The 25709-nt window shown below is 43.5% G+C and overlaps 1 long non-coding RNA gene across 1 annotated transcript; it reads right to left on the reverse strand.

The window, feature by feature from the left end:
* Window positions 1-8997: 8997 nt before the first annotated feature.
* Window positions 8998-24130, reverse strand: LOC116984219. Its single transcript, XR_004414926.1, has 3 exons — window positions 24102-24130; window positions 23044-23046; window positions 8998-9042 (listed from the first exon to the last, which is right to left on the reverse strand). It is a non-coding gene; the product is annotated as an uncharacterized LOC116984219 (long non-coding RNA).
* Window positions 24131-25709: the final 1579 nt, after the last annotated feature.

Genomic DNA, 25709 nt, shown 5'->3' on the forward strand with positions numbered 1-25709 from the left:
TAGGAACAATTTACAGAAACCAATTAATCTAAAAACCTGCACATCTTTGGAGTGTGGGAGGAAACTAGAGCCGCGGAGAAAACCCACATAGTCACAGGCAGAACGTACAAACTCTGTATAGACAGCACCCATGGTCAGAATCAAACCTGGGTCTTTTGCACTGTAAGTCAGCAACTCTACCGCTGCGCCACTGTGCAGCCCATTGATATCTAAATACTCGAATCAAGGGAATTATAATCCACACATAAATAATTATTTTTTTTGACAGAGAGGATGCTAAACAGTAATCATGCCTTAGGAAGCAATTACTAAATTATGCTTGATGTAATAAAAATTATATGAGGAATGGCTTATAAATGCCTAAGTTTCACATCAGATCGTTGAGTCCTGGAAGTTACACTATGTAAAGATTATAAAAGATTGTGAAGAGAAGGGAATTAATGAGAACTTCTAAATTTCTACATTTATCTGCATTATTGCATCACTCCAAAAGTCTCTATCAATTTGGTAATGTAATGCTGGAAAATGCTGACGGTTTCACCATCATCACAGTCATGAAATCTGGGCCAATATTTCTTATTTCCAAGTTACAGCTCATTTAAACCTCATCTCTTCTGAAGTTCTCGGAATACATTTATAAGGATAACAAGCCATGAGGGAGAAATAAGAGAGCTATTTAATTTTTACAAATGCATGATACTATTTATAGAAGGCCTCTTCTAATTATGTACTAGGTTACAAATAGCTGATAAAGTAATTGAACTCTTCTGGTTAAACCAAGATCATCACTCTCATTTAAAACTGAAGACAAGGAGCTTTCTTTTCTTTTAACGAAATATGCCCTTCTACTGCGATCCCACAGGAACTTTAACTGAAATTGACACTTAAAATGAGGAACTTCCAACATTGTGAGATGTTTCTAGTGCACCCAAAGTGATGTATAATAAGAACAAGAGGAAAAAGCAGCACAAGTTCATGTTCATTAGTTCATAAGTTATAGGAGCAAAATTAGGCCATTTGGCCCATAAAGTCTACTCCGCCATTCAATCATGGCTGATCTATCTTTTCCTCTCAACCTCATTCTCCTGCCATTTCCCCATAACCCCTTACACCCTTACTAATCAAGAATCTGTCAATCTGCGCCTTAAAAATACCTATTGACTGCCTCCACAGCCATCTGTTGCAATGAATTTCACAGATTCACCTGCCTCTGACAAAATTAATTCTTCCTCATCTCCTTTCTAAAGATGTGTTCTTTTATTCTTGGACTCAATCATCTGGTCCCGGGAGCCTATATGTGAATGAGAACATTCAATAAGAACACGGTATTGTTGCACGAGGGATTGCTCAACAAAGGTAAGTGACGGTAAATGACTCCAGTCATCGGGACAAGAAATCTTTGAAAAAAAGGGTAAGATTTATAATTTTAGCAAGAATAAAGGAATATTTTTAAGGGTGATGAATATTTTAATTATTAATACCTACCGTTTAAAAGTATTTTTATTTCAGGTATATCCCCCATTCAACAAATATGCCAACTTGAAATTTCACAAGTAACCATCGGGACATGCAGTTTTCCGGGGGGGGGGGGGGGGGGGGAATTATGTTTCTTAACAATCTAGAAAAAGAAGAAATGGGATAGAATTACGGATTTTCCTTGTATACAGCATCAAAGTAGCGGGAGACCAAAGTTGACAGTTACTGAAGAATAGTAAGATTAAACGAGAACTTACCAGTTTGAAGTTTGATCTTTATTTTATGAGGAGTAACGTTGAGGGATTACGTGAAGACCCCATCCAGTACGCATGCGTGTCAATCTTCAAAGCAGCGGTGTGAAATCACAGAAAACAGTTGTTGAACTGAACATAGTAAGATAAGAGAACCATAATACCATTTGAACTTTATGACAGAGGGGCTGGGAGCGGAGGGCACGTAATCCCTCAACGTTACTCCTCATAAAATAAAGATCAAACTTCAAACTGGTAAGTTCTCGTTTAATCTTACTATTTTACTTCGGAGTCACGGGCCAATGATGAGTGAACATTAAGAATGCATTCAGACATGACATAGATATAGACATGTTGATGCTATTAATGTATAATAGTGGCAATAGTAACCTCCCTCAACCTGGAGGGAGTATGAACCATACCTAACATAGAGTTGGCAAATACCCCTGATCTGGCAATAGGTTTATTCTGAATATTTGGACAGATCAATAGTTTGACCGTCCTGCAACCGCTAGGATGTGGTCCATCCCTGCTGCTGAGGTATAGCGGTCCTGGTGGAGTGAGACTCAATGTCAATGTACACTCCTGTATATGCCAGACCCATATAACCATCTGGAGAAGGTTCGTAGTGATTCCTTCTAACAAGATTTTATGTAACTGATAATATTGCTGTCAGTCTATAAAGCTCTTAGGAACCTTGACATACTGGTGTAAATGCATGATCACACGCAACCCAAGGTCCATGGGATATGCAACTTTAGTTTGGTCTTGTGTCCCTGTCTAATCTGCTTGATTAATCATAAACAAAACATGTATTATAGCCCGCAGATATGATCATCCTATCCAGTGTTGCAATGACTGGGCCCATAGCGCTGTACTCAGTGCCATGGCAAAATCACTATAACGTGAGTATGACCATGGGCAGGGATGTTGCTAGTGCCCATCGGTGAAGTGACGTAGTACAATGTTAACAACCCATATCTCTGCGTCCCTAAACCTGGGAGGTTTTAAGGTGACGATACCTTCATTCTCTGGATATCAGAGGGTGAGACCGGACAGAGTGGTTTATGTACTCATCAGCCAAATGATTAGGAGGTACTTAAGGCACAGTAATGGAATAGTAACTTAATGTTATAATCCCATAAAACTGAATTTTAATGTGTCAGTCATCCGTGCCGAGTTAAACGTAAGGAAGCATAAACAATGCTTCCCATCTCCTATGCAGATAGCTGCTATTTGGTGCTATCCCTGCAATCTGTAGTGAGCACTCTTAACGCTCATGGTTTGACAACCCAAGCCATAGAAACGATCTCTCAGAGTCTGTAAGTCTATGATTGGTTATATCATGCAGAGGATGGTTTCAACATCACAACTGAACCAGCATCTTTTTATCCTGAATTAACCATGTAAGGTTTTATGTTCATTCTTCGCCTCAGCTGGAGCCATAGGTGTATAACCCAGGCAGGCACTATGAAAACCCGGAAGCAGGAATCTTACTGAATTTTGCAAAACCCGTCTATTGAGGCCAAATGGAGGAAGACATAAAAGAACATTCCTTCCTAGTGTAGCGAGAATGCACCCTTCGCCACTGTATGCCTCGTTCATTGTTGATTGAAACTGGATGCAAGCAACTCAATAGTTAGTGTTCTATCAATCCACATTGTCATTAAATACTTTGTGATCACACATTCATTAAGTGTTATCATTGATTTTGCATAATAATACACCAGTGCTAAATGTGGTTTGGTAAAACTATCACCGGATACTTTGATTTGATTGTACCTTTGTGATTAACTTATACCACCACCAAAGTGTATCATCTTGGACTTGTGCATGCTGTATATGCATATCCACACACTCTTTAATGCCCAGAATGCACCTGGTGTCCATTGGCAGTTGATACCATGACTGAACACTTGATAACTCATGCTAATCCCATCTGCCTCCGTAACTAGAGATGGTATTAGTAAATTACCCATCTTTGGGCAATAGCATCAGTTGGAAATGACTGAAGATTTACGGATAAGAGGTTTTAGTGGAGCAAAGCTGTCCATCATTGTGACTTTGATTGTTTCAGCTAAAAATAGCAGAGGTCTAATTTTTTGTCTCAGAGCTGATCCCAGACCAATAAATGGATGATTGTATCCCAACAATCAATAGTTTCAGTTGGTATCAACTTAATTTAAATTTAACTGGATGGGTGAGAACCAATTCCTCAAATATAGCTATGTGGCTGATAAGGCTAATTTAGTAAAATACAGTATGTTCAATATCATCCAGATTGGCCATGCTACTTATTTGTTAGCTCTGTGCAGCCGAAGCACTGATAGTAGTGATTTGGTAAATAATCTGGAAACTGGAGTTAGCCCATTGTAACGCAGCTGAGTGAATAGTTGCCTCATCCAGTTAAATTTCAAATATCTTCAACCCTGTGAGCGGAAATGATCACATGGAAGTTATTCAGAAAAGTCTATATTGCACATGCGGGTTGAGGCTGTTGACAATGATCAGTCCACATCCCATTCTTGTGAGCCTTGTCTTGAAAGGCAATTCCAACCATACCTGTGTGCAGTATAAACTAATCTAGTGTTATCCCAAACCAGTGTAAATATTCAAACCAGTTTAATATTACCAACTTGTATCCGTGACTGGAGACATCATCGATGAGGTTTCATACCTTTATTTGAATGGGAGGACTTATGCAACCTGACCAGGAGCTGCCTCAAACATGTGTGCATGATTTTACATCTGCTCCTGGAGGTAGAGGAGCTCGCGTACGAGGTTGGTGCATCTTCCAACGAAGGCCGTTCTGGGCTGTGGCCTAAAAAAGACCTTTGTCCTGGTTGTACGGCCTTCAAGCTTTCACCAGCTTCAGTTCATCGTGGTTTGATGGTGGGTGCGTAGGGGTGCTGCCGTCGAAGATGTGAGGTCTTGCTTGATGATGTGGCCTCCTGAACCCGACGGCCACTCGTCGAACTCCTGCTGCTGGTAGTGTTGTTCCTGCACCTCCTGCACACTTGTGGTTTCTTCAGCCAAACCCCTGTCTTCAGAGTCAGCCCAGAAGTGACTCCTAATGCAGCCCTCTGTCGAGGGAGTTGCATTATGCAGCCCTCAATAAGATGCTGCTATGGGCGTCCCAGGACCCCCTGGTGACTAGGCTCCATATACCGGAGCATGTCACATTGGAGCATCTGATCCATCAACCGCTCCATGCGGGATATGCGATCACAGTTGCTCCCACTGGCGTCCATTCCTGTATCATATTCTCACAAAATAGCACAAAACGACCTTCGAGTAAGGAATTTACCTGCATGTCCTTTTAAAACCTGCTGCGGGGCAACATTCCTCCCGAGCCTGGTCTCGTGGTCGTGGTTTGTTACAGCTGGGGTTCCTCTGTGGTCCCTGTGGTCCGTTGGTTTAACTGCCAGCGGCACAGTACTTACTGCCGTCCGCTCCTCGCATCCCGCAGTCTACGGAGCGGGTTCTACAGGTCGCTCCCCGTATTCCACGGTCTCCGGAGCAGCTGTCCCGGTGTCCCCGGCACCAATATGAAGCCGCTGGCTCCACAGCCAGCGGCTCGAAGGTGAATCCACCAGTGTCCGCTCCCCGTTTCCCGCGGTCTCCCGAGCGGGTTCTCCACCATATGAAGCCGCTGGTTTTACTGCCAGCGGCTCAAAGGTGAATTTACCGTCTCTCGCTACCCGCATTCCGCGGTTCCAAGCGCCTAGGTCCGTGGGAGGGATTCCTCGTGACCGGGGTTCCCTGAAGTCCGAGTCTGGGGTTTCCCCTCCGTCCTGACTTAGCCCCGGACTTTTAGCAGGACCTCTAAGTAGAGATTCCTGCAAGAAAATTAAAAAAACCTGAAAGAATTTTAAAAACTTACCTCAGGTCTGTTGCTGGCAGGAGAATAACGTTCACCATGCCAGTCATCACGCAATGCGATAGACGATATGACACGCATGCGTACTGGACGGGGTCTTCACGTAGTCACTCACGTGACTCCGAAGTAAAATCACCCATATATGACAAATATGGCTAGGTGATAGGACATCTGGGTGCTATTACCAATACTGAACATATCAACACTGCAGATTATGTCAAATGTATGCAAGACATAAATTATATCCTAATTCTCACTCTACATTTTTAAAATTGGTATTTAATAATATCCCATACAATTCATGTCAATTTTGTCAGAGGAAGGAATTATCTCAATGGGAGGTTGCTTTATCTACGACTTCAAAAATAAAGCATAGCAGAGTCCATTAACTATCCGTCCTAAATGAGAGTTAGTTCACATTGAAACTGTGCATAAATAGCTATTAGGGAAGAACACTGTAGTTAAGTGTTACTGAGGCAAAACCTTCAATCCTTGTGGCTCACGTTAAAGGAAAGCTAAATAAGTATATCATCATTGAACCTCCAAGTGAGTGTAATCAATCGGAAAATTCTTTAGAAACTCAAGAAGATGAACTACTCTCAAAAGAAAAGATATGTGCTCATTGCTAATTTTAAGTCTGAAAGTGATAGAACTTGGTTAATCATAGATTTTTAAGAATATAGAGAGGTTTGCTGCATCTGACGAGGCCTGATTTCATCAGAACTTGTTGCCAATGGCAAGTTACCCTTGCTCACTGTGGGCTACAGTATGTAATCAGTACAAGCCTCTGCCTTGTCGACCATCCCTGACTGCATTTGGCCCATATCCCTCTAAATCTGTCGTATCCATATACCTGTCCAAATGTCTTTTAAATGTTGTGATAATACCTGCCTCAACTACCTCATCTGATTACAACCTGCTTACAACCCGGTGGTATGAATATTGATTTCTCTAACTACAAGTAACTCTTGCATCCCCTCGCTCTCCGTCCTTCCATTACCCAAGTGTTCATACTATTGACTGTTGTCCTACTGAGTTTCACTGTTTGTATCGGGGCTCATATTGTCGACCTCCCCGTGGTGAGCCCTGTCAACCGACCTCAGTTAGGCGAACGACAACAAACAGAGACAGCAGCAGAAATGCAGCCTCAGTCGCCGCAGTTTGTTGCCAACTCGGAGCATGCGCCCTTTTTAGGGCGGACACCTATGGATGTCGAACCAGATGGCATCACCCTGCTGCAGACAAGAAAAAGAAAAAGAAAAAGAAAAAGAAAAAGAAAAAGGAAAAGGAAAAGGAAAAGGAAAAGGAAAAGGAAAAGGAAAAGGAAGAAGAAGAGAAAAAAAAAGAGAAAAAAAAGAAGAATGTTTATATTACTCATTAGTGCCTTCCACACAGCCAACAATGGACCACTGTGGGCTCCATCTTTCCTTGATCATGGTTGCTGGCATTGATCTGTCTTTTTGCATATCTCTCATTAATTTGTCCTATATACCTTTTCATACCTCTCTGTTTCCCTCTCCTCTGACTCTCAGTCTGAAGAAGGGTCTCGACCCAAAAACGTTACCCATTTCTTTTCTCCAGAAATGCTGCCTGACCCGCTGAGTTATTCCCACATTTTGTGTCTCCTCTGACAGCTCGTTCCATATACTTACCACCCGCTGTGTGAAAAAATGTTCTCAGGTGCTTTAAAATATATGGTGTTTGTTTATCTTTCAAAATCTGAATTGTTTTTTAAATATTTAATTGCTTAATTTTTAAATGTTTAGCTTAGTTTAGTTTAGAGATTCGGCCCACCGAGTGCATTCCGATCAGCAATCCCTGCACACTAACACTATCGTACACACACTAGGGACAATTTACATTTATAGCAAGCCTACAAACCTGCATGTCTTTGTTGTGTGGGAGGAAACTGGAGACCTGGAGAAAACCCACGCAGGTGACGTGGAGAACATACAAATTCTGTATTGACAGCACTCATGGTCAGAATCAAACCCAAGACTCTGGTACTGTAAGGCAACAACTCTACTGCTGCAACACCATGCTGCCCTTGAACACCAGAAAATGAAAGAATATTGAATTGAATCACTGTTGAATATTGAAGCATTAAAGGTATCACCACCCATTCTCAGTTGCTGAGTCTAAACCTCCAGAACTCCCTACCCAACATCATTGTGGAAACATCTTTAGCAATAGGATTGCAGAGGTTCTACAAAGCAACGCACCACCATCTTCAAAATAATGTCCTTGCTGTAATCTCAAACTCCATTGAGAATTTTATTTATGACTTCCATTCACTCCCAATCCTTTTTCCACCAGTTATCAGGAGGCACATCATGGTGAAGGAAGTGCTGCTCACTCTCGCTGATGCAGGCTGCTTCAGAAATGATACTGTATGCCCTCAAAAAATAACTACAAACAATGTTAAAAGTTAATGGAAGCGTAACGGGACTGAAGGGGTTCTTCAACCAGGAGGCAGCATGGATCGATGGGTTGAATGGCCTCCTTCGGTGTTGTGATAAATAATCGTTTAAATATCTGATGATAAACTTTCTCATTGAATTTGATTCCATTCAACCTTCAGACTGTGAATTTTGGATGTAAAGAACCACCTTTGCCAGTCACCTTAAATCAGTTTCCTCCAATTCTCAATTCTCCCTCAATGGAAATAGTTTGGTTTACTGAGCACACCACAGCGCTTTATATTATCCACCACAGTTGCACCTCTCTCTCAGCAGCTTTGTTTTCCATGAATCATACATTTACGCACAAATGCTTTAAAGCTATCTTCGTCGTTCTTCAAGGTTTAAATCAAAGGTGGAGGTGGATGTGGAGCGTCGAGATCGTAGGGGGCCTGTAGGATGGCCACCCAGCAGGGGGCAGCTGAGAAGGAAGGGGGACCCAGCAGGGGGGAGGAGATGCTGAGGACGAAGGGGGGCGCATCAGAGGCTGCCAAGAACAAAGGTGGGGGCTGAAGGGAGGCTCCAGGAACAAAGGTGGGGCCCAGCGGGGCGTCGTCTGCTGCCACGTGCGGCGGCAGGTAGAAGATAGACGGTTCGATGAACCTTTGCAACTTTGTCGGCACCAGAAACGTGGCGTCTCCTGTGTGCAGCCTAGGTGAAGTCTGCTGTATGATTTTACCGGGTTGTATATGCAAAACAAAGCATTTCACTGCACTTAGGTACATGTGGCAATTAAATATCATTGAATCATTGAATCTGAAATAAACCTGCTTTTTTTCTTACTTCAATTCCATCTGTACCTCCCCTAGTTTCATGTGCCACTTTTCTCCCTTCTAATGCTAGGTCCTATTCTTCTATCCCCCATCCTCTCCACAATTTAAAATTGTTTTCTTAGGACAAACTATTCTTAACGTGGAATATTAATTTTGTTGAGGCTGAAGAAGGTTCCAGACCCATAATATCGCCTACCCATGTCCTGCACAAATGCTGCCTGGACTGTTGAATTACTCTAGCACTTTGTGCTTAGCACATTAATCCTGGTTCTTTGTTCACAGATGTTGCCTGACCTGATAATTGTTTAGTTTAGTTTATTGTCATGTGTATCGAGGTACAGTGCTGCATGCATGAGACTACATGATTACAATCGAGCCATCCACAGTGTGCAGATACATGATGAAGGGGATAACATTTAGTGCAAGATAAAGTACAGTAAAGTCCCATTAATGATATTCCAAAGGTCTCCAATGAAGTAAACGGGAGGTCGGGACCACTCTCTAGTTGATGTTAAGACTGTTCAGTTGCCTGATAACAGCTGGGAAGAAACTGTCTCTGAATCTAGAAGTGCGTGTGTGAAAACCAATTAGCCCTCTTAGTTACAGTTGATGTCAATAGGATCTTTCAGACACTACTTTAAGGAAGAAATGAGATAATGAGTTTAGTTTAGTTTAGAGATACAGCACGGAAACAAGCCCTTCAGCACACCAAGTCAGCACCGAGCAGTGATCCCCGCACATTAACACTATCCTATGCACACTAAGGACAATTTACATCCAAGCCAATTAACCTACAAACCTGTACGTCTTTGGAGTGCGGGAGGAAACCGAAGATCTCGGAGAAAACCCACGCAGGTCAAGGGGAGAACGTACAAACTCCGCACAGACAGCACCCAAAGTCAGAATCGAACCCGGGTCTCTGGCGCTGTAAGGCAGCAACACTACCACTGCATTCCCCTCAAAAAATTCTCTCAGATTTGCTTTGACATTCATTCAGTTTTCAGACAAGGGAACACCACAAGGTATCTTTACATTGTGCACGTTAACAGAAAATCAATCAGCATGATTATGCAATTTAACACAATTTGTCGTGCTAATTTATCTACTTGCATCTGCAAATTACTTTGTTATGAAAAATTCAGGAGCAGCGCAGCAAAACAAAGAGGACCTCTCGATAGCTCAGAGAACCTCTAAAAGCTTCAACAAGCAGCAAGACATCAAATGATATAGTGTAAAAGATAAAACGGGATATATGTTCATTTACCATTGACAGCCTTTATTTCATTTCCACTTTGAGTGAAAGTGCACTGATAGCTTCAGTTTCCTTACTAATGGACCTCGGGAATGCTCTTGCATTTCTTTGTGTTATTCAGTCATTGGGAAATAATAAATCTTCGCCTTTCCTCAACAATTACAGGGCCAAGGGTCACCATTTTGAACCTATCTTTGAGTTTTATTGTCCAGAAAGGTAACATTAATATGCTCAGATGTAAGAACAGCATTTATTTTGAGTTTCATATGGTAACTTTAAAACTAACCTTCTTTTCTTAGTTTTAAGTTATTTCATTCTTTAAGTTTAGTTTTTAGTTTGTTTTAAATATACAGCAAGGAAACAGGACCGTCAATCACCCGTTCAGACCTAGATCTGAAGAAGGATCTCGACCCGAATCGTCACCTATTCCTTTTCTCCAGAGATGCCTGACCTCTTGAGTTACTCCAGCATATTGTGTCTATCGTCGGTGTAAACTAGCATCTGCCATTCCTTCCTACACACCCTTTCACACTGGTTCTGCTATCCCACTTACACATCCACTCATTACACATGAGGAGCAATTTTATAGAGGCCAAATTAAACAACTAGATCGTACTTCTTTGGGATGCGGGAGGAAACAAGAGCTTCTGGAAGAAAACCCATGTGGTCATAATGTGCAATCTCCACACAAGCAGCACCCGAGTTCAGGATCAAACCTGAGTCTCTGGAGATGAGAATTATTAGCTCTATACACTACCCTTATTTCCTTTTCCAACACAATATTGTCTTATTATAAATGAAGGATACGTTATCTATATTACTAAAAGTCTGATCTTGACCACTTCCTGTTGTTCTGTATATTGATTTTAGAAAGAACGCTGCCACTTACGGCTGTGATTTTTGGTCATCTTACTCAGAGTCCCCCTCTGCTCATCAGGTGCCGAGGATTTTTCCCATCGATGAAAATTAAAAGAGTTATTAGTGTTTATAAAATGTTGAGATTCTCTCTCCTGTCAATCATGCCATGAAGGCCACGACCCTTCTGGTGGTAGGGAGAGGGACTATAAAACCCAGAAGTGTGGGCGTGGCTCAGACTCTGCAACATGGAGGAGGGAGAGGACACGACTCGCTGTCTTTAATGGCCTTGCACCCTGCTTGAAATGGTATGAAACTGCACTTGAATTTGGTGGCCTTGCACCCTGCTTGAAATGGAATTTCAAGGAATAGCTGTGAGTCAACTGCCAGCCCACTAGCTGTGAGTGAGTGAGCTGCCAGCACAACAGGCTTGAGTGAATGAGCCGCCAGCCCAATAATCCATTCGGCCCACAATGTCCATACTAGCCCTCTTGAAACCTTTCCCTTCAGACCACAACACCCATACTAGCACTACAGAAAGCCCCCCCCCACTGGCCACTAATATTGGAATTGGTGGAGAGGTGGAATATAATGCGTTGGGGGATCAGCCCTCCCCTCTGATGCTGGGACCCAACGGTGACAGGACTAGTTCAGAAAGTTGCTCAACGTCCTCTTTTCAAGGATAATTCTGATGCACAATAATTGTTGAGCCACCAACTCCCACATCTCATAAATGACCTCAATAAAGTATCTGCAAGCTAAAAAACGTAAGATCATGAAAAAAGAACCAAACAGTACGGTCGTAGACAAGAAAGCTGGAGAAATTTAGCAGGGTCTCGACCCAAAAGATTGCCTATTCCTTCGCTCCATAGATGCTGCCTCACCGGCTCACTACCTTTGATTTTTCCAGCATCTGCAGCTCTTTCTTAAACAAAGAGTAGGGTAGAGAGACTTTGGTTAAATAACCAAGGCAGCGATAGACCAGTGAAAGGAAGACACATCCAGGGTCCCAACATTAAATGATAGTGAATGACAATGGTAAAGCTGCTGCCTCACAAGGTTAGAGACCCAGGTTCGATCCTGACCTCAGGTGCTGTTTCTGTAGTGTTTGCATGTTCTCCCTGAGATGTGGGTTTCCCCTGGTTTCTCCAGTTTCCTCACAAATCCCAAAGACGTGCGGCTTTGTAGGTTGTTTGGCCTCTGTAAAAATGCTCCTAATCGGTAGGAAGTGGATGTGAAAGTGGAATGTCATGGAACTAGAGTGAGCGGCCGATCGTTGATCAGTGTGGACTTGGTGGGCTGAAGTGCCTGTTTCCATGCTGTATCTCTAAACTAAACTCACTTACGTTGGTTGTATGAGAGAAGTGATATCATTCCAATTTGCACCAGCTTATCTTGAGAACCATCTTTAGCAACACGGATTTTATGTGTCATTGTGGAATACGTTGTTTGCTGCCTTTTAATAATACAAATGCAACTGACTAAATGAAGTCAGTGTCAACATCTGTAACACTACTTGGTACAAGAGTCTGTCTGCTACTTCTAAATCAAAACTGCTCCAACAAATAAAAATGTGCTCAAAGATTGTAGGTCAACCACTACAAAAATTGTATCTATCACCCTACCTTAAAAACATACTTAGGATGGCCATTAACATTTCCTCTGACACCAACCACGTTCTGAATAGTGAGTAAAATTTGTTACCATTAAACCAGAGATTTAGGGTTCCAAAATTTAATAAGGTTAGAATGAGGGGCTCTTTTGTGCACCAGTCAATCCTTGAACAAAACACGGCGCTTAATCCCAGATCAAACGTACGCTGATGGGCCATAGAAGTGGTCTTCTGGTGTTGTGGTGTCTTGTTGAGTGTGGGTATTTTGGGATCCTGTCTTGATGTCTTGATGCGTGTCTTCTTTCGCCCCTCTTGTATTTTCTTTGATGCTGTAAATGGAGCTTCTGTGATGCAAAACAAATTTCAGACTCGCTCTGACAATAAAGTATTATTGTATCGTATCGTATTGTATCGTATCTACATCACTGTTGCACAGTGACTCTGTGGTAGAGTTTCTGCCTTACAGTGTAAGAGACACAGGTTCGATCCTGACCATGTGTGCTATCTATACGGAGTTTGTAGGTTCTACCTGTGGTCACTTGGGTTTTCACTGAGTGCTCTGATTTCCTCCCACACTCTAAGGATGTGCAGGTTTGTAGTTTAATTGGCTTCTGTATGTTGCAAATTATCCCTAGTGTGTAATATAATGCTAGTGGATGGGTTGATCACTGCCCATCATGGACTTGGTAGACCGAAGAGCCTGTATCCGCACTTTATCTCGAAAGTCTAGTTTAAATGATAGGGGTTAAATAGAACATAACAAACTCAAGCACATGGACTTCTGGCCCACCATGTCTGCAATGACCATAATACGAATCTAACTGTGCATTCCAGGCACCCACCACTCTCTGTGTAAAAAGTCTTGCCTAACAACTCTTCTTTAAATGTTTCCCTTCTGCTTCAATTATCTGGCTTTGAGGGTTGTGGAGGCCAAGTCAGTGGATATTTTTAAGGCGGAGATTCTTGATTATATCGGGTGTCAAGGATTATGGGGAGAAGGCAGGAAAATGGGATTAGGAGGCAGAGATCAGCCATGATTTAATTGATGGGCCGAATGGCCTAATTCTACTCCTATTAACTTGTGAACATGTGCTTTGCTTGAGTTACTTGTCATGTCAGCTAGTAAGAAGCGGCTCATCACAAATTATTGCTGGCCGAATTAAAAAGATGACCACAGTCAACAGAGTGCCATGAACCACTGTTACAGTGGGCGGCACAGTGACACAACAGTAGAGTTGCTGCCTTGCAGTGCCAGAGACCTGGGTTTAATCCTGACCATGGGTGCTTTATGCATGGAGTTTGTACGTTATCTCTGTGACTGCGTAGGTTTTCTCCGGGTGCTCTGGTTTCATCCTACATTCGAAAGACGTGCAGGTTTGTAGGTTAATTGGCTTCCGTAACATTCCCCCTAGTGTGCAGGATAGTGCTAGTGTACGGGATGATCATTGGTGGGCGCAGAATCAGTGGGCTGAAGGGCCTGTCTCCACACTGTATCTCTAAAGTCTAAAAGTCTAAGGTTAAAGTCTAAAATCTAAAGGTTAAAGTCTAAAAGATTGAACACCAGCATTTTCTCGAGAACAATTGTGGTATGCATAATAAATGCTGGTCTTGCCAACAATCCCACATAAACCATATACACAAAGGAATAAAACAACTAATAAATCCTTGCCTAGTGTATGGGTGATCGCTAGTCAGAGAGGGCCTGGTGGGTCAAAGGGCCTGTTTTCACACTGTATCTCAAAGATTTCAAAGGTTTCAAAGGTCTTTTATTGTCACGTATACCAATTAAGGTACAGTGATGTTCGTATTACCATACAGCCGTACTATAAAAAAAGCAACACGACACACAACTAGATAAAAGTTAACATAAACATCCACCACAGCGAATTCCCCACAATCCTCACTGCGATGAAAGGCAATAATGTCTAATCTTTTCCCCTCCTTTTCTCCCACGGTCGGGGCAGTCGAACCATCCACAGTCGGGGGATCAAAGCTCCCGCGTCGGGATGGTCGAACCTCCTGCGTCTTGGATCTCCCGCAGTCGGTCTCTAACCAGGGACCACAAGCTCCATGATGTTAAGTCCGTAGCCTCCCACAGTTGGAGCTTCCAAGGTCGATCCCTGGCAAAGGGATCGCCAGCTCCGCGATGTAAAGTCCGCAGGCTCCCGCGGTTGGAACTCCCTTTGTTGGTCTCCAGCAGAGGCCGCCAACTCCTCGATGTTAGGCCGCAGTGCAGATGGAGTTACAATACGAAAAAAATTTGCATCTCTGTCGAGGTAAGAGATTATAAAAAAAGTTTCCCCCAACCCTCCCAACAACCCCCCTCACCCCACATAAAACACGCTAGAGAACACTAAAACATACATTTAACACATACTATAAAACAACAGAGAAGGTAGGGGCTGGCCGATTGTTGGCAAGGCAGCCATTGCTGGCGCCACCTGGTGGTTTCTAAACTAAATAAGGACATTCTACCTCTGTGAATGGAATTTGATGTGGATATTAGACCTGGCATTAGAGGTGGTGACCAGGTAGATGATCTGTTCTAGTTGCAAGGAGTGAACAATTCCTGGGAGTGACGGCTGCTAGTTGTGTCTGTCACACACACGGTCTGGCCCCTTCTCCAGTCTCCACTTTGTGACTGACTGAGAACTGATTGAGAGACTTTCTAAAGGACACCGGAGATGACAGTGGTGGAGACATGTCATCTGCTGCGATTCCAACTGTCTGGGTCAGCAGTCCTCTAGCCTTGTAAAAATGATACCTGCAATTACACACTTGTTCTGTCAAGCCTGGAGGCAAAGAAAGTGACAGAATTTGAAAAGGTCTAATTTGTTTCATCAGAACACAAACTCAAACAAGTAATGCCAAACTGTGCCCTGTTGAATGCACAAGATGTGTCTGAACTCTTCATCAATGTAATTACAAGGCTCGAGTATGGGGAATGCCAATCCAAATCCGAGACTCAAAACAATAGCAAGAAAAGTTCTGCAGGCTACAGTCACACTATGGGGAAAGAAAAACACATTCAGTCTGCGGAACATTTGTAAAATAAAACTGAATTAAAAATCAAAGCAGCGAAACAAAGCAATTGAATGTAGTTAAGTTTCATTTACAGAGGCAGCTTGGAAACAGGCCCTTCGGCCCACCAAGTCCACGCTGACCAGCGATCCCCATATGCTGGCACTATTCTACACACTAGGGACAATTTACAATTTTTACTGAAGTCAATTAACCTACAAACCTGCACGCCTTTGGAGTGTGGGAGGAAACCGGAGCACCCAGGGAAAACCCACGCAGGTCACGGGGAGAACGTACAAACTCCATAAAGACAACACCCGGGGTCAGAATTGATCTTGGGTCTCTGGTGCTGTAAGGTGGTAACTCTATGCTGTGTCAAAGTGCCACCTTACATTGCTGTTTACTATGGGTTTTACTTCGGAGTCACGTGAGTGACTACGTGAAGAAGCCCGCCAGGACACATGCGTGCCATATCGCACAAGTGCTGCGAGTAAAACTTGCTGGGGAGGACCGCTTAGTTGCGGGAGCCAGCAGCAGCTGAAGGCACAAGCCCCGTAAGGGATCAGCTGTGCCGATTTCTGATCCTGCGCCGGCCAGAACACCACGGCCGGGCGGGAGACTATTCAGAATGGAGCCGTCGACTTTTGACAAGTCGATCACGGCAGGAGGCGGGGTGGAACGACGTTCCCCCGTAGCGACAATTTAAACCAGGACCTCCAGGTAAGAACTGCGGTCTTTTTGTGTTTTCCCATGCTGATTACAGGTGGAGAAACCAACGGGCTGCGACAAAGCTGGTGAGGGAGGACCGCGGAGCAGCAGGCAGCCAGCAGCAGCCAGCGGCACTCGGATCACCGATAGTGGGATCAGCTGTGCCCGATGTCGCCTCCGCACCGGCCAGATCCACGCGGCCGGGCGGTAATGCTAGACACAAAACAAACAAGGTCGTGGAATCAGAGGAGTCCGACTTTGAACAACCGCGGGCGGCCAGCGACCGAGAGCGCTGGAGCCGGATGGAGCGGTGTGTGGAGCATTTGCTCCAACGTGACAGACTCCGGGAGATGGAGTCGGGTCACTGTGGGCCCTATGATAAACCCACAGCAGTACCTCTTGAAGGGCTGCACAGTGCTTCTACCTCATCAGAGGGGAGCACTGCGGGTCAGTTCTGGGCTGACCTGGAAGAGGGGTCCGCAGAAGGAAAGACAAGTGTGCAAGGGGTGCAGGGACTGTGCAAACCTGGGACCACAAAACCACCAATACTATTGTTTGGAAGCAACCTATCGAAGCAAGTCAAGGAGCTCGATGAGGAAGCAAAAACCCTGGGACTAATAAAAGGGACTCCAACAAAAACCCACTACAGCCAAAGACAGCACCCCTACGCACCCACCAGCAGAACTGGTGAAAGCTCGAAGGCCCGGTACTCAAAACATGAGTCTTTTTGGGCCATGGCCCAGGCCGGCCTTCTTGGAAGATGCGGGGACCTCCAACGCCAACCAAACCGAAAATCCAGACACCAGCGCAACAACAGCAGTGAAGAACCTACAAAAAATAAGTAAACCTGCCACTGGTAACTATGGAGGTAGGTGGGTCTGGTTCCCTACAAAATACAGGGAGCATGGAGGTTGGGGGGAGATTACACTCTTTTATGAATGCATGGAGCATGTTAACAACCGATACTTACATCTTAAGCAGTATCCAGGGATATACAATAGAGTTTCTACACAATTACAGCCCTCCAGTTCAACATATACCGAACCGAATGTTCGTGCTTTCTGATAAAGAAAAATTAAAAGCGCAAGCTGAACTGGAGCGGCTTTACGTAAAAGGTGTAATTGAGAAAACTCAACACGAACCATTAGAATTCGTGTCCAATATATTTACCAAAAACAAAAAAGATGGTGTTTGTCGCATCATCATAGATCTGACAAAATTGAATACATTTGTACAATATATTCACTTCAAAATGGAAGCCTTTGTTACTGCTAAACAATTAATTTCCAAAGGTTACTTCATGGCCAGCATCGATTTAAAAGATGCTTACTATTTTGTGCCTATACGAGGTGACCACAGATGTTACTTAAAATTCAACTGGATGGGACAACTCTGACAGTATAAAGCACTGCCAAATGGGTTATCATCAGCCCCAGGCTGTTTACAAAAAATTTGAAACCAGCCCTAGCGTTTCTACGTAAACGTAAACACATGGTCATGGCATATTTAGATGACATACTCATTGTGGGCAAAACTTTGGAATTGGCCAAACAACCTGTAACAGCCACAAAACAGTTATTTGAAAAACTGGGATTTATTATCCATCCAGTTAAATCTAAACTAACGCCTTCCACTACTATGGACTATTTGGGGTTCACCATTGACTCAGTTCACATGTCGGTGACTCTGCCTAAGGGAAAGGCTAGAGATTTAATAGAGGCTTGCAATAACCTCATTGACATCAGCCAACCATCCATCAGATTGGTAGCAAAAGTAATTGGCAAAATGGTGGCTGCCTTTCCACAATTTGGACCTCTACATTACCAAAACGTACAGAGAGCAAAAATACAAGCACTCAAAATTAATGCAGGTCACTTTGACAGACCTATAAAACTACCAATCAAAGCTAAAATGGAACTAAAATGGTGGATAGATCAGGCTTTGTTCCAATCCAATCATTGTCAGTAACCCTTCCATGGTACTACAAACTGATGCCAGTGCACTTGGGTGGGGAGCCACCAAGACCATCACCAGTTGTGGAGGTAGATGGACTGCTCAGGAGGCATCATTATTACTACACTGGGCATAAACTACCTGGAAATGTTGGGTGCATTCCATGGCCTAAAGTCATATTGTACTGGGTCATATCACCAGCATGTTAGATTACAGATAGACAATACCACCGTGGTAGCATACATTAACCACATGGGTGGAAACAAATCGACATCATGTGACAATCTGGCTAATACAATTTGGCAATGGTGTATCCAGAGAGATATTTGGATATCAGCCACTTACCTACCAGGAAGACTAAATTTAGTGGCAGACACCAGGTCACGCAAATTTAATGAAAACACCGAATGGATGTTGAATAAAAAAGTATTTGCTGATATTACAGCAAAATATGGAACACCAGATATCGATCTATTCGCATCCAGACTTAACCACCAGTTATCAAATTATGTTTCATGGGAACCAGACTCTGGGGCAGCGGCGACAGATGCATTTTCGCTGCATTGGGGGGAAATTGTTTATTTACGCATTCCCTCCTTTCTGCCTCATCAGTCGGGTATTAAGGAAAATACAACAAGACTCTGCGTCTGGTATTTTGGTAGTACCCGATTGGCCTACTCAACCATGGTTCCCAGTGGTATTAAACATGGTATTAGAACCATGTATCACCATCCCACATAGACCAGATTTATTGCTACATCCCGTAACAAGGGATAGCCACCCATGCCATAAACATTTGAATTTATTAATTTGTAGAGTTTAAAAACACCTCTACTACAACTGGGACTGACGGACCGAACAGTGAACATGATCTCGGCGGCCCAAAGACAGTCAACCAAAAAACAGTATCTGGTCTATATCAGGAAGTGGGAGATGTACTGCCATAAAAACAACATCACCTACAGAGACATGAACATCCCGTTTGTTCTGGAATATCTGGCAGGCCTCCACTATGATGAGGGGCTCAGTTACAGTGCCATCAACTGCGCCAGAAGTGCCCTATCGACTTACCTATGGCAGGGGACAGAGCGTTACTCTGTTGGGACTCACCCACTGGTAACAAAACTTATGAGGGGGATTTTTAATACTAATCCCCCAAGAACCAGGTACTCCCAAATATGGGATGTAAGTATTGTCCTGAAGATGCTCAGGAATTGGTCTCCAGCAACAGCTCTGTCCCTACACAGACTGACATTAAAAACAGTCATGCTAATGGCATTGGTCACGGCACAGAGGGTACAGTCACTGCATAAACTAAGACTGGACAACATGACTTCCTCAACAGAAAATATTACGTTTCATATCTATGAGTTAGTAAGCAGAACAGACAGGGATCAGCAGGCCTCAATATACAATTTAGGTCATACCCAACAGATGACCGTCTCTGTATAGTAAGACATCTGTCGTTATACATGGAGACAACGGAAATCCTAAGAGGCAATGAGAAGGCACTTTTGGTCAGCCACAAGCAACCACACAAAAGAGTGACGGTCAAGACCATCTCAAGATGGCTGAAACAGGTGCTAACACAGGCTGGGGTGGATACTAATATTTTAAAATCTCATTCCACCAGGGCTGCAGCTACATCGGCAGCGATACAGTTGGATGTACCAATGGACCAAATCCTCAAGGCAGCAGGATGGTCTGGGGGAAAAAACATTCCAATTATTTTACAACAAACCAGTAATGAAACCTGGAACGTTTGCAGAAACAATTTTAAGTTCTATAAATTAATTTAAACCCATAAAAAGGGGTTATAATTTTGTGTTAACAAATTTTATGATTTCAATGTCGAATGCATGTCCAAATCATGTTAACACAATTCCTACTACAGTCATCAAGGCAGACGTGATGCATGGACTCGTTTCCACGGCATGAAATCACGGAGCTTTAAAATCTTCACGTAGTCACTCACGTGACTCCGAAGTAAAATAGTAAGATTAAACGAGAACTTACCAGTTTGAAGTTTGATCTGTATTTTATGAGGAGTTACGATGAGGGATTACGTGCCCTCTGCTCCCACCCTTTATCATATACTTAACTGGTATCTCTTCTCTAAACTTACTATGTTTAGTCATTACAGTTATCTGTGATTTCACACCGCTGCTTTGAAGAATGACACGCATGCGTCCTGGTGGGCTTCTTCACGTAATCCCTCATCGTAACACCTCATAAAATACAGATCAAACTTCAAACTGGTAAGTTCTCGTTTAATCTTACTATTTTACAGAATAATATGTTTACATATCTGCTTCTATAGTTTGTTTTAAGATATCTCAAAGCACTTTACAGCCAATTATTAGTTGTGTTGGTGTGTAATCTCTGTTATAGGAAATGTGGAAATCAGTCTGTGCACAAAAAGCTCCCACGAACAGGTATGGCATAACAACAGACAGTATGTTTTTAGATGTAAGAGTTCATAAGTCATAGGAGCAGAATTAAGCCATTTGGCCCATCAAGGATACTCTGCCATTCAATCATGGCTGATCTATCTTTTCCTCTCGACCCCATTCTCCTGCCTTCTCCCCATAACCACTGACACCACTACAAATTAGGAACCTATCAGTCTCCGCTTTATATACAGTGGCTTGCAAAAGTATTCATACCCCTTGAACTTTTCCACATTTTGTCACGTTACAACCACAAATGTAAATGTATTTTATTGGGATTTTATGTGATAGACCAACACAAAGTGGCGCATAATTGTGAAGTGGAAGGAAAATGATACATGGTTTTCAAATATTTTTACAAATAAAAAACTGAAAAGTGTGGCGTGCAAAAGTATTCAGCCCTCTTTACTCTGATACCCCTAAATAAAATCCAGTGCAACCAATTGCCTTCAGAAGTCACCTAATTAGTAAATAGAGTCCACTTGTGTGTAATCTAATCTCAGTATCAATACAGCTGTTCTGTGAAGGCCTCAGAGGTTTGTTAGAGAACATCAGTGAACAAACAGCATCATGAAGCCCAAGTAACACACCAGACAGGTCAGGGATAAAGTTGTGGAGAAGTTTAAAGCATATCCCAAGCTTTGAACATCTCACGGAGCACTGTTCAATCCATCATCCGAAAATGGAAAGAGTATGGCACAACTGCAAACCTACCAAGACATGGCCTTCCACCTAAACTGACAGGCCGGGCAAGGAGAACATTGATCAGAGAAGCAGCCAAGAGGCCCATGGTAACTCTGGAGGAGCTGCAGAGATCCACAGCTCAGGTGGGAGAATCTGTCCACAGGACAACTATTAGTCGCGCACTCCACAAATCGGGCCTTTATGGAAGAGTGGCAAGAAGAAAGTCATAAGAAGTTGAAAAAAAGCCATTAGAAGTCCCGTTTGCAGTTTGCCACAAGCCATGTGGGGGGGACAGCAAACATGTGGAGGAAGGTGCTCTGGTCAGATGAGACCAAAATTGAAGTTTTTAGCCTAAATGCAAAACGCTATGTGTGGCGGAAAACTAACACTGCACATCACCCTGAACACACCATCCCCACTGTGAAACATGGTGGTGGCAGCATCATGCTGTGTGGATGCTTTTCTTCAGCAGGGACAGGGAAGCTGGTCAGAGTTGATGGGAAGATGGATGGAGCCAAATACAGGGCAATCTTGGAAGAAAACCTGTTAGAGTCTGCAAAAGACTTGAGACTGGGGCGGAGGTTCACCTTCCAGCAGGACAACGACCCTAAACATACAGCCAGAACTACAATGAAATGGTTTAGATCAAAGCATATTCATGTGTTAGAATGGCCCAGTCAAAGTCCAGACCTAAATCCAATTGAGAATCTCTGGCAAGACTTGAAAATTGCTGTTCACAGACGCTCTACATCCAATCTGACTGAGCTTGAGCTATTTTGCAAAGAAGAATGGGCAAAGAATTCAGTCTCTAGATGTGCAAAGCTGGTAGAGACATACCCCAAAAGACTTGCAGCTGTAATTGCAGCAAAAGGTGGTTCTACAAAGTATTGACTCAGGGGGGCTGAATACTTTTGCACGCCACACTTTTCAGTTTTTTATTTGTAAAAAAATTTGAAAACCATGTATCATTTTCCTTCCACTTCACAATTATGCACCACTTTGTGTTGGTCTATCACATAAAATCCCAATAAAATACATTTACGTTTGTGGTTGTAACGTGACAAAATGTGGAAAAGTTCAAGGGGTATGAATACTTTTGCAAGCCACTGTATACCCCAATACTTGGTCTCCGCAGCCGACTGTGGCAATGAATTCCACAGATTCACCCCTCTGCGCATCCCTCTGCAATTGGATCCTCGACTTCCTCATCCACAGACCACAGTCTGTCCATAATGGTGGAAATGTGTCATCTTTGATAACAATCAGCACGGAGGCACCTCAAGGCTGCGTGCTCAGCCCCCTGCTTTACTCACTCTATACTCATGACTGCATAGCCGTTCATAGTGCGAACTCTATCATCAAGTTCGCCGACGACACCACTGTTGTGGGATGAATCACTGATGGTGACGAGTCAGAGTATAGAAGTGAGATCGACCGACTGACCAAATGGTGCCAGCACAACAACTTTGCTCTCAACACCAGCAAAACCAAGGAACTGATTGTGGACTTTGGAAGGGATAGTATATGGAAGCACAATCGCGTTTATATCAACTGGATGATGGTGCAAATGGTCAGGAACTTCAAATTCCTGGACGTGCTTATTTCCGAAGATCTTTCCTGGTCCCAGCACACTGATGCTATTATAAACAAAGCACATCAGCGCCTCTACTTCCTGAGAAGATTACGGAGAGTCGGTATGTCAAAAAGGGCTCTCCCTAACTTCTACAGGTGCACAGTAGAGAGCATGGTGACTGGTTGCATCGTGGCTTGGTTCGGCAACTTGAGCGTCCAGGAGTGGAAAAGAATGCAGAAAGTTGTGACCACTGCCCAGTACATCATCAGCTCTGACCTCCCCACCATCGAAGGGATCTATCACAGTCGCTGCCAGCATCATCAAGGATCCACACCATCCTGGCCACACACTCATCTTTCTGCTGCCATCAGGCAGAAGGTACAGGAGCCTGAAATCAGGTACATCCACTGCCATCAGGCTATTAAACTCGCCATCAAACAAACTCTGAACCATAACAGCTTATTGCACTTTATCGGTTTAGTTATGTGTATATATATGGTCCATGCTATATAGACACACTGAACTGTTCTGTATTTATGCTTACTATATTCAGTTGTGCTGCAGCAAGCAAGAATTTCATTGTCTATCTGGGACACATGATTATAAACTCTCTTGACTTGACTCTGGCTAAAGAAATTCCTTCTCATCTCCTTTCTAAAGATATGTTTTTTTATGTTCTGAGGCTGTGCCCTCTGGTCTTAGACTCTCCCACTAGTGATAGACATAGAGTGATACTGTGTGGAGACGGGCCCTTCGTCCCGACTTGCCCACACCGGCCAACAATGTCCCAGGTACAGTAGTCCCACCTGCCTGCGTTTGGTCCATATCCCTCCAAACCTGTCCTATCCATGTAGGACAGTGGAAACCTTATCCTAGTGGAAACACCCTCTCCACATTCACTCTATCCAGGCCTTTCATTGTTCGGTAAGTTTCAATGACATCCTCACTCATCCTACTAAACTCCAGCGAGCACAGGCCCAGTGCCCTCAAACACTCTTCATACATTAACCATATCTTAATATTGTTTAACTTAGGGGAAAAGTATTGGCCAGGATACTTGGTATCTTTCCTACCATCGGTTGACCTAGTGGTTTGAGATGTTTTATATCCATCTCCGATAGTTCGGTCAGTGTTCAGTGAGGGACCTAGTGCACCACAGATGCTGTCTGACCCGCTGAGTTACTCCAGCTTTTAATGTCTATCTTTGGGTTCACCTTCAGAGGTGTTATCTTTTAGGGAATGCATCAAACTGAAACCCAAGCAAATCACACAAATCACCGTTTCAGGGAAAAACAAGAATGTTGTTGCTTGAACTGGACCGGAGATACAGAAGCCTGAAGTACCACACGACCAGATTCAGGGGCAGCTACCTCCCTGCAACCATGGACAGTGCAGTGCCTTTATTACTTAATTACTTCAGGTGAGAAGGGAGAGATATTTATTCCACTGGGTAATGTGGGCGGCAATCAGTACAAGCTATTGGTTTGGTGATGTGTGGGTGGTGTGTAGTTTGCAGTGATGTTAAGTGTGTAAGGGTGAGGTAAAACGAATGAAGAGCTTGAGTTCTCATCAAGAGAGAGCACAAGTACAGTGAATTGCCAAAAATACTGCCAGGAGATCGTAGCATTTGATGAAGTAATTACTGAAAGTAATCACTGGACATGACAACTTGAAGGAGATCATTGAACTTTTGACTTTAGACTTTAGAGATACAACATGGTAACTGCCCCAATGGCCCACCGAGTCCGTGCCAGGCATCGATCACCCTGTACACTAGCACTATCCTACACACTAGGAATAATTTACAATTTACTGAAACCCATTAACCTGTCAACCTGCATGCCTTTCGAGTGTGGGAGGAAACTGGAGCATCCAGGGAAAACCTACGTGGTCACAGGGAGAACATACAAACTCCATACAGACAGCACCCTTAATCAGGATTGAAGCAGCACTGCTACCACTGCGCCACCGTGCCACCCCGGTGTTGCCCTGCTGTGCACTCAGGTCCGTGGCTTTCGTATCTTGATCCAACCTCAGGTCCTGCCGTTTCTTATTGCATTTCATGACATATCTAGAGGGTACTTGTCCCTGTCCCAACCTCCCATGGCTCAACATTGCAAATAAAGGATACCTCTCCTCACTACCACCTCCTACAATGCAGCATTCGAATCAAAGCTGTCATTTCATCCATCAATCCTCTTTACAAAATCAATTTCAGTTACAGATCACCTCACAGCTCTTGACACAGTTCGAGCATGCTTAAGCACGTGCAAAGTGGTTTTTTACAGACTACTTCAGGTTAGTAACACTTCCAGACTCCCAGTTGCTGCACAAAGTGCTCATTACATGCCAGAATCAATGGGCTGGTATTTGGTCAATTCCCCTTGCTGAGAATCATTGATATCAATGATTTTGATAAGAATGTACAAGGAATGATAAGTAAGTCTGCAGATGACACTAAAGTGGGTGGTATCATAGATAGTGCAGATAGTAACCCAATATTACAGCAGGATCTTGATCAGCTGGGCAAATGCTAATGGGGTTTAATGCAGATAAGTGTGAGGTGTTGCATTTTGGAAAGTCAATCTGGGGCAGGAGATTCACAGTGAAGTTTATTGTCACGTGTACCGAGGTACAGTGAAAAGCTTTTGTTGCATGCTAACCAGCCAGCGGGAAGATTGACTTCAACATGATTACAACTTAGCCATCCATGGCGCACTGATACATGATAAAGGGAATAACGTTCAGTACAAGATAAAGTC

Source organism: Amblyraja radiata, chromosome 19, assembly GCF_010909765.2.
Source record: "Amblyraja radiata isolate CabotCenter1 chromosome 19, sAmbRad1.1.pri, whole genome shotgun sequence".
Classification (NCBI taxonomy): domain Eukaryota; kingdom Metazoa; phylum Chordata; class Chondrichthyes; order Rajiformes; family Rajidae; genus Amblyraja; species Amblyraja radiata.